General features: G+C 42.4%; 1 long non-coding RNA gene across 1 annotated transcript; it reads right to left on the reverse strand.

Moving 5' to 3' along the window:
* Window positions 1-2310: 2310 nt before the first annotated feature.
* On the reverse strand, window positions 2311-8972 carry LOC120497696. The gene is made up of 3 exons (XR_005626555.1): window positions 8897-8972; window positions 6686-6736; window positions 2311-2441 (listed from the first exon to the last, which is right to left on the reverse strand). It is a non-coding gene; the product is annotated as an uncharacterized LOC120497696 (long non-coding RNA).
* Window positions 8973-9182: the final 210 nt, after the last annotated feature.

Below are 9182 nucleotides of genomic sequence, written 5' to 3' on the forward strand. Positions count from 1 at the left end.
TGGAAGGAAAACACTGTCCTGCTGTGTCAGGACTGTGAGGTGCTGAAGGATGAAAACGTGGACATGACCTGGCAGTGTGCATTTGCATCCCAGAAAGCCAAGTGTGTCCTGCCTGTGCCAAAAGGTGTCACCAGCTGGTCAAGGGAGGGAATTGCCCCTGGCGAGACCCCACATGCAATGTTGCATCCAGCTCTGGAGATCACAATAAGAGGAGTCCACAGATATGCCCAGAGGACTGGGGCACCCCTGTTCTGGAGACGGGCTGAGAGAGCTGGGGGCACTCAGCCCAGAGAAAAGAAGGATTTAGGAAGACATCAGAGTTCTTCCCAGTTTTCTTAGGTTAAGAAGGAAGTGAGTTTTTTGGGAGGTTGTGATCAAACCAATCAGTGCTTGGATTTGAATATTGGCACCTGTTTGGCCACTGAAGATATGGACTGCGTCTGGGAAAACAGAGTGTTAAAAGCAAGAACTCCCAGGAGAACTCTCTCTTGGTCCCGGTCCGTGAAGGAGATCAGAGCTGCCCTGCCCAGCCGGGGCTGTGTGGGGAAGGGGAAGCCATGCGGCCGGGTGAGGTAGGCCGGAGCCTCGGGCAGAGGAGGGGGGTGAAGGCCTTGCAAGATGGAAGGGTGGAGGAGCCCTGAGAAGCATCGGGCCCCCCTCCTACCCCCTGGGAGAGAGATAGAGAGAGAGAGAGCCAGTGCCTGTGCTGCCTTGGAATTCGATATCATGGACTGGCAGCACAGCCGGCCAGAAGGAGAAGTGGGGATGCGGCATCGAGAACTGGCTGCTGTGGGAGTTCTGGGCAGACGGAGGTGAAAATTTTAACCCCTTTCTAGAATAATGGGGACCTTACAAATACTGATCCTCCTGAATCAGAATGAGGAGAGATGAAGCAGGAGGAAATGAGCAATTGTGATGAAAATTGGTGCATGTGAGAGATGTCCAAAGAAGTGGGAGGAGATGATGGAATGGCCTTGAGCTGGACTCTTTCTTGTATGGCCATGGACAGACCCATGTTTTTCCTGTGACCCAGAGACTGCATTTAGTGGGAGGCAATGCCTTGAAGCCAAAGAGAGTGCAGTGAAGCAGTGGTGTGAGCAGAGATGGCTGAGGAGGGTGTGGGATGCCCTCTGTCTTCGTGGAGGGGAAGATCTCTGTTCACAAGGCCCCTCGGCCCCAGGGGTAAATTTAGGGGGGACTGGTGTCCCAAAGTTGGTGAGATGCCCTCTGTCCTCAGAGAGGGTTTAAGATCTCTGTTCACAAGGCCCCTCGGCCCCAGGGGGTAAATTTGGGGGGGACTGGTGTCCCAAAGTTGGTGAGATGCCCTCTGTCCTCAGAGAGGGTTTGAGACCTCTGTTCACAAGGCCCCTCGGCCCCAGGGGGTAAATTTGGGGGGGACTGGTGTCCCGAAGTAGAGAGACTGCTGCTTTTAGAACTGGGTGAAGCATCCTTAAAAGGGGAACCCTAAAGGCAGTCCTGGTCCATGTGCAGTGGTGAGAGCACTGGACATGGAGGGAAAAAGTCACAAAGGCAAATGTTCTCTGGGCAGTGCCACGAGTGACACGGAAACACAAGAGTTTTCAATTGTGTTTCTGGGGGAAGCCTATGGTACAAGGGGAGACTCCTCTCTCCCTGATGGACTTGAGAGTTGATTATTTGAGGCGTGATGATGGACTCAAATCTTGATTATCTGAGAGATGGTGATGGTGTGGAAATCTGCGATGTTATTTCATGCTGTGGAGGAAAAGGGGGGAAGAGGAGGAATGTATATGGAGAGTTTTCATTCTTAGTTTTGTGTCTGTTCCTTTATAGATGTTGTAGTTAATAAAGTTTGTTTCCCTTATTCCTAAGTTGGAGCCTGCTTTGCTCTGTTCCTGATCACATCTCACAGGAGCCACTAGGGAAAGTGTATTTTCATGGGGGCAGTGGCATTGTGCCAGCCTCAAACCATGACACCAGTCCAAAGAGGTTAAAAGAGAACTGGAGAGGAACTTTTGACAAGGGCTTGGTGGGATAGGACAAGGGGAAATGGCTTTAGATTGAAAGAGGACAGCTTAAAATTAAAGATGAAGAAAGAATTCTTCCCTGTGAAGGGGGTGAGGCCCTGGCATAAGTTCTCCAGAGAAGCAGTGGCTGCCCCACTCCTGGCAGGGTCCCAAGGGCAGGCTGGATAGAGTTCTCAACCACCTGGGATACTGGAAGGTGTCCCTGCTTATGGCAGGGGACTGGAGGTAGATGGCAATAGGGGAAGGAACTTCATTGTCCTTCCCAAGCCAAATCATTGTATCAAGTTATCTAATACTTAACATCAATGGATTTTAATGCAAATCACTTCAGAGGGAAATCATGTCAGAAGTGATAGCATTTTCTTGTTGTTCATGAAGCATCATGGTCAGACACACCACATGGAATACTATCACAGGTGGAGAGATGCACTTCACCTGTTAGAAGAAAAGCAACAACATACTTTATTGAAATAAAACAGTGAATTAAGAAAGTTTGGTGGCAAATATGACAGTGATTCAATATCAATATACATTTGATTACTGAATAGAGAACCGGATTACACAGAACTATCAGGGAGAGCAGTGGGAGCACTGAGTCACAAGCTTTAGAAAGGAACCCTTTGTGCTCTAAACTCCTTCTCTGACAGGAGTCTGGGGATAACTGGATCCATTCCTAGTCCCAGACTTGGTCAGTGGTTCATGCCTAAAGAATGTATATCTGCACAATCAATTCCTAGCATCCCTTTGCTAAGATTTCAAAGTTTATTGTGCTATTAATCACTTCCTAAGGATCTGTTGCTGCAAGGAGTCTCTCAGACTTGAGGAATAACCTTGAGACGTCCCTACTAAAGGGGATATCCTGGCAAGCAGCCCGTTGCTGTGCAGGAGAGCCAAACAGGCCCCGGGCTGTCCACTATTTATGGACTAAGATGATGGACTTACTGTCATATTTGCATACCAGCGACATGTCTGGGTCACCCTTCCAGACAGCCCTTGGCTACCCCATTGCCATCCATCCCCCAAAGTCCAGAGTGAGATGCCAGTTGTATTAACACAGCAAAACAGTTTCTGTCACACTGGTGCAAGTGCCCTACTGGCATTGGCTTTGTCAAATCTCTGCTTCTAATTTATCATATAATTTAAACAATCCAGAGGTACAAATATTTTTATGATGTATCCCTCCATAGGGCATGTCCTGCCTGACTAAATATCCTTTCCTCACAGATGAGGGGAGGCTGTTACAGTGGGAACAGTTAAGACAAGTTCTTGATGATCTGAAACAAAAAGCTGAGCTGCTCTTCTTATTTTACACGTGCAAGTTGTTACCGCAGGAGCTGAGAATGGCCCCTAACTCAGCAAGCAGCCACAGATAGATAGTTGTTTTGACAGGAATCTTGAGGATCAGCAGCAGCTGGTGATTTAGCTTAAAGAATAGTCGCAGCACCTAAATTTGATTTTCCATCTTTTTCTCCTATCTTTCAAACTCCCATCTGAGCTTGTTTTCAAAAGACAGGACTGAAAAATGGGAAAAAATGGTATAGTAGCCATAAGGGGAGGACTCAGAGCTCTTGGCTCTGAGGTGAGCATAACTGCAATAATCACAATTAAACTCCTTTAAATTTTCTGCACTCCTCATTTTTTCCTAGTCATGGAGATAACTGTCTCAACTGAGGGGAAAAAAAAATAGATGAGGTGATTTAAAAATATCATTTTGCTAGTGTTTCTAATCAGGAAATTTGTTTTGATTATTCAGGGTGGGCTGGTTTCACATTGAATCTTTTGCACTAATTATTTCTGGCTGGTCACTAGTCAGACTTTATCTTATCTTATCTTATCTTGTCTTATATTATTTTAACATTCAATCTGCAGTAGCTACAGACATAATTTTCCATCTCACTGCTGGACAGTTCTTACTTGCTTCAGCCCGTGATCATGTCAGCCTCGAGAGGAAAGAGGTACATGTGTAGGTCACAGAGATCAGAAAGGAAAGAATTTAGGCAGTAAAACCCTGATGTGAAACATCTAAGGAGGGACAATTTGAAATTGCCATGCGGGACTCGGAACACGAGCGTGTTAACTAGCAGCTCACAGGCTTTGCCTATTCCTCTGTTCCTGTTTCAGTTTGACAGGATTGGCACAAGGAAGCTCTCAAAACTGTCAAACTAGCACATTTGATGAGTCCAGGTTCTTTTCAACCCCTATGGCAATGTCCTTTTATTCTTGCAGCAAAAGCTTGTTACCTGGTCACAAACATAGTCCTGCTTCAAAGCTCCCTGCTCTCTTTCCACTGCTGATTTCTGTATTTTCCCAGTTATTCAGCATCAAACCCAGAAAGTCCTGGACTGCTGGATTCCCAAGGCTTTCTGCTTTTTTTTTGCTCCCCTTTCTTTTTCTTTTTTTGCCACCCAAGTTCCCAAGCTTAGCCTTTTCCTTTTGCCATTCATTTTAGTGACAACCAAAGCAAAACTAGTAAGTTTGTTTTGATAGATTCAACACACAGTAAACAATTCAAGCAAGGAAACAGTTGAAGATTCTCTCCATGGGCCAGTTAAACTGAAATAATGTTGGTTTATTAAAAGTCATCATCATCTCAGTGAGACAGTATGTAAGGAAGCACAGCACCAACCAATTGCATGGATAGTATACAGAAGTACAGACCATGACAGAACATCACAGGTGTGACCATCTGTGTAAAACATTTACACACATAACATAGGACATGACAAAATATGCATTTACATGGCTTGAGTTGAAACTGTGAGGTGTGCCAGAGTGGATATGGTGTCACGGCCATCCAACCTGATGTAACTTCTTCTGATCAGATATTTTGTCTTTCTGTTTGTCCCCAAGCTACAAAGGTGTGCATGGAGAAAGTTCTGGGGCTGCTGGGATAATGAAAAGGCTACAACAAAATATGCAGGAGTCATAAAATAATTTATGTAGCAGCAAAGATTTGTCTGTGGTGAAGTCAGTCCACTATATTTGCTTTAGTGTCCCTAACCAGAAGCTCTCTGTTGTGTCCCTGTGCATGACGGAGGATGATATCCATTTGGAAAATATTTGGCTCATTTAATCTGGAAAGACATTGTCAGGAGTTGCAAAGTGAAAAGACAGAAAATAGGGTTGATATATTTTTTGCTTGTTTTTTTTTGTTTGTTTTGTTGGTTTTTTTAAACTGTTGTTCCTGTTTTACTATGAATTGCTTTCTCTGTACTCAGGTATTTGAGGCACTAGTGTTATGTCATGGTTAAGTCTATAATCTCAAACTCTGGACAAAATTGGTTGGGAGGAAACTTCAAACACTGGTGATGAGTTATGCAAGTCTGTACTAAAAAGATATTGTCTGTGGAGAATACAGCTAAATTGTTAAATTCCCTTTAATTTTCAGGGATCTCAGCCTAGCTACACTGCTGCCTGTATGGGATATATAAGGATCACATATCTGCTTTGAGTTTCCAACTCAATTTTCTCCTCATTACCAATGCCTTTTCTTATATTCAAAAGATAGAATGACATTTTGTGCAGGATTCTTGTTATTAATAAGAAATATTACCACTTGTGATTTTGTTTTCAGTTACATTGAGTTTCTTCATTTGTATGAGATTTCCTACTGCACAGAATCATGGAATCGCTATGATTGCAAGAGACTTGCAGGGGTAAATGAGTCCAGCTGTTAATCCAACACCACTGTGTCCACCATTAACCATATCCCCAAGTGCCATACCCATGTGCCTTTTGAACACAGAGATGATGATTGTGACACATCCCTGGGTAGCCTGTTCCAATTCCTGACCAAGTTCCATGACAAGAAACAGAAAACCAGAGCTCTTTTCAACTAAGTACTGACACCAGCAGCCCATGACCCTTCCATAACAATATGTAGTCTGAAAGAGCAGATATATTTCTCTCTTTTTGCTCAGTACAAACACCTGAAAGAAGGTTGTGAGGTAGGTGTTGAGTTCTTCTCCCAAGAAACAAAAAGTAGGAGGAGAGGAAACGACTTCAGGTTGCACCAGAGGGAGGTTTAAATTGTATCATAGGAAAAATGCCTTCACTGTCAAGCCCTGGAAAAGGCTGTCCTGGGCAGCAGTGGAGCCACTTCCCTGGAGGTATCTAAAAGATATGTAGGTGTGTTGCTTGGGGACACAGTTTATTGTTGAACTAGCAGAGTTCGGTTTATAGTTTGACTTGATGACTATAAGGGTTTTTTACAATGTAAATTATTCCATTATTCCATAAAAAAAACCAACCACAAACAAACAAACAAACAAACAAACAAACAAACAAAAAACCCAAAACAAACAAAAACCAGCAAAAATCTAAACAATACTTCATGAGGGTTTTTTTGATGGTTTAGGAGATATATTGGAAATTCTTGAATATGCAAGGTCCTTTTCCATTCATTCAAATGTGATCTTATTTCTCAGTCATAAAAAGCAGTCATGAAGCACCAAATATTATCAAAGGAGGAGGCACTGAAAAAGCCTTTATATCAGCCATGCCATGCAATGCCAGAATAATAGTGTGGAGCAACCAAGAAACACTAATTTGAAGCACTGTAAATGTTATTCCATTCCTGAGTAAAGCACTGTAACTTTCACTGAATGACAGTCACAACAGTGATACTGTACATAAATCAAAATTCAGACAGTTTCTGAGTACTCACATGTGTGACATACCTGCTGGAGGTGACTAAGCTACATAGAGAGTGATGGTAGGCACCTGGTTGTCTGAGGACAGTAGAAAGGAAACTGCTTGTCATTAGGCCAAGATTTTCAGGAGTTAAGTACTAATTTTCAGAGCATGACTATAATTCAGCTTCAAATAATGTGATAAGACAGGCAAAGGCAGAAAACTCTGCTAAACTCTCTGACAAGGGAACAGAAAATCCTCCACAGTTACAGAGACTCTAAGGACTTCTTCTCTCATTTGTAATTTACTTCTTCCCTATAAACCCAGTCTGACCTTGTCTGTACAGTATTGTCCAGACCTTTCATTTGTCATATGGTATATGGCTTGGTAGTATAGCTTGTGTCTCAATGTCACTGAGTGTCTGGGGCTTGGGATTTTTCACTGTTTTTTCCCTCCACTTTATGACTTCAATGGCTAAAGGAAAAGCAGCAAGAGTGTGGATGTCAAAAAATGCCTGCATGTCTTTGCAAGGGAATTAAAGTTTGGGAAAGCACAGTTAAAATTTCTCAACTGAAGTAAAAAAAAAACAAACAACTTTAAGGTCAAGTGGAGAAAATTTTTTCCTACTTTTCTAGTGATCAGATGCAAATTACTTTTTGTTGCAATTTAATTTAAAGGCGAATTAATTACAGAAAAGAATGGTTTGGATTTTTTTGGTGTTGTTGTTGTTAATTTTGTCTTGTTTTTAATTACAGAGACTGAGAACACTGAGAGTGTTAGGTTTGTTTGGTTTTACTTTGCTTTTAAATGCAACTGAAGACTCAAGAACTTAAGTATGAATTCAAAACCAGCAAAATATCTTGTGTTGTTGTTAATTTTGTCTTGTTTTTAATTACAGAGACTGAGAACACTGAGAGTGTTAGGTTTGTTTGGTTTTACTTTGCTTTTAAATGCAACTGAAGACTCAAGAACTTAAGTATGAATTCAAAACCAGCAAAATATCTACAGGGAAAACTGATGTAAAGCACACTAGAATTGGATTGTACAGGTTTTGTGCTGACAACCAAATTCATTCCCTGTTATTTCACTGAGGTATCATGATTTAGCTGTGCTGTAGCAACAAGTTTACCTACTCTAGCAATGCACAGAACATTTCTTAACCATGAACTAAGAAAGCTGAAGGTTTCTGAATAGTCTGTCAAAACTACAGAAACTCATTACACAGCTTATTTTTTACATGGCCTTGAACTTCAGAATCAGAAATTCTTTTACTAGAACAATACTGAATTTGTTACTGCTCGAGAAGATACTTTAAACATGTGTGTTCATGTTTATTTCTGGTGTGCATAAATATGTGTGTACAGTGTGTAAGACACTGTGTATATGGATTTCTACAATATGTCATCTGAACAGACATTGTAATGAGAATCTACCAGAAACAATGTTTGTTGCAGTGACCAACTTTTAAAATTAAAATGCAGCATCTACATGAAATATTCTGCCTTTTAGAATCCATTCTTTCTGGGAATGGAATGAAACTATCTTTACATTTTTTGAAGAGTAAGGATTTCTGAAGATGTAGTAAACTTGTGCTAATGGCCAATTTTAAAATTTTGAGGGCTTCTTGGATCTGGAGTTATTAAGAAGTGAGGAAAATCCAAAATCTGTGAAACTTCCCACCTAACTGCACAAGAACTGAGGAAAGAACCAGAGGGGTAAAATTGAGTTAGAAGCTTTTTAACAGGTAAAGCAAAAGTTAGGTAAAATTGAGAAAATTTTACCCCTCTGGTAAAATTGGGTTAGAAGCTTTTTAACAGGTAAAGCAAAAGTTGTGCATGTTAGCAAAGCAAAGCAAGGAATCAATTCACTGTTTCCATGGCAGGCAGGTGTTCAGCCATCTCCAGCAGAGCAGGGCCCCATCATGCGGAACGGCAGCTTGGGAAGGCAAATTCCAATCATACGCCCCTTCCTCCATCTTTTCCCCACTAAGCATGGCGCCACATGGTCTTGAACATCACTTTGGTCACTTGGGGTCACTTTTCCTGGCTGTGTCTCCTCCCATTCCCATGCCCTCCCCAGCCTGGCCATAAGAGATGCATGAAAGGTCTTGGCTCTGTGCAAGCCCTGCTCAGCAGTAACAAAAATATCTCTGTGTTATCAACCAGCACAAACCCAATACACAGCTCCACACAAGCCACTGGGAAGAAAACTACCTCTACCTCAGCCCAAAATGAGCACAACATGACATCCCAACTCACCTTATCTGGACAATTCTCTGGCTACGAGTCAGATCTTGAATTCCCCAGGAGGCCGTTCTTCTCTGTCTCTTTTCTGTACATATCCTTGAACTGATCAGCCACATCAGCAGCGTTAGGTATGAAATAAGAAGCCTGACCTTTGGAATTGGCTCTCCCGACTGATCAGCTCAGCACTGATGTGCCTGGCATATTTTGACAGCACTGGGAGTTGCATATGGGAATTGCACATGTCTAGATGGGAAAATATTTTAGTGAGAGGAAAATTCTATAGAGAGGGGCACAGCAG

The sequence above is a fragment of the Passer montanus genome, unplaced genomic scaffold (assembly GCF_014805655.1).
Source record: "Passer montanus isolate IOZ18808 unplaced genomic scaffold, ASM1480565v1 scaffold134, whole genome shotgun sequence".
Classification (NCBI taxonomy): domain Eukaryota; kingdom Metazoa; phylum Chordata; class Aves; order Passeriformes; family Passeridae; genus Passer; species Passer montanus.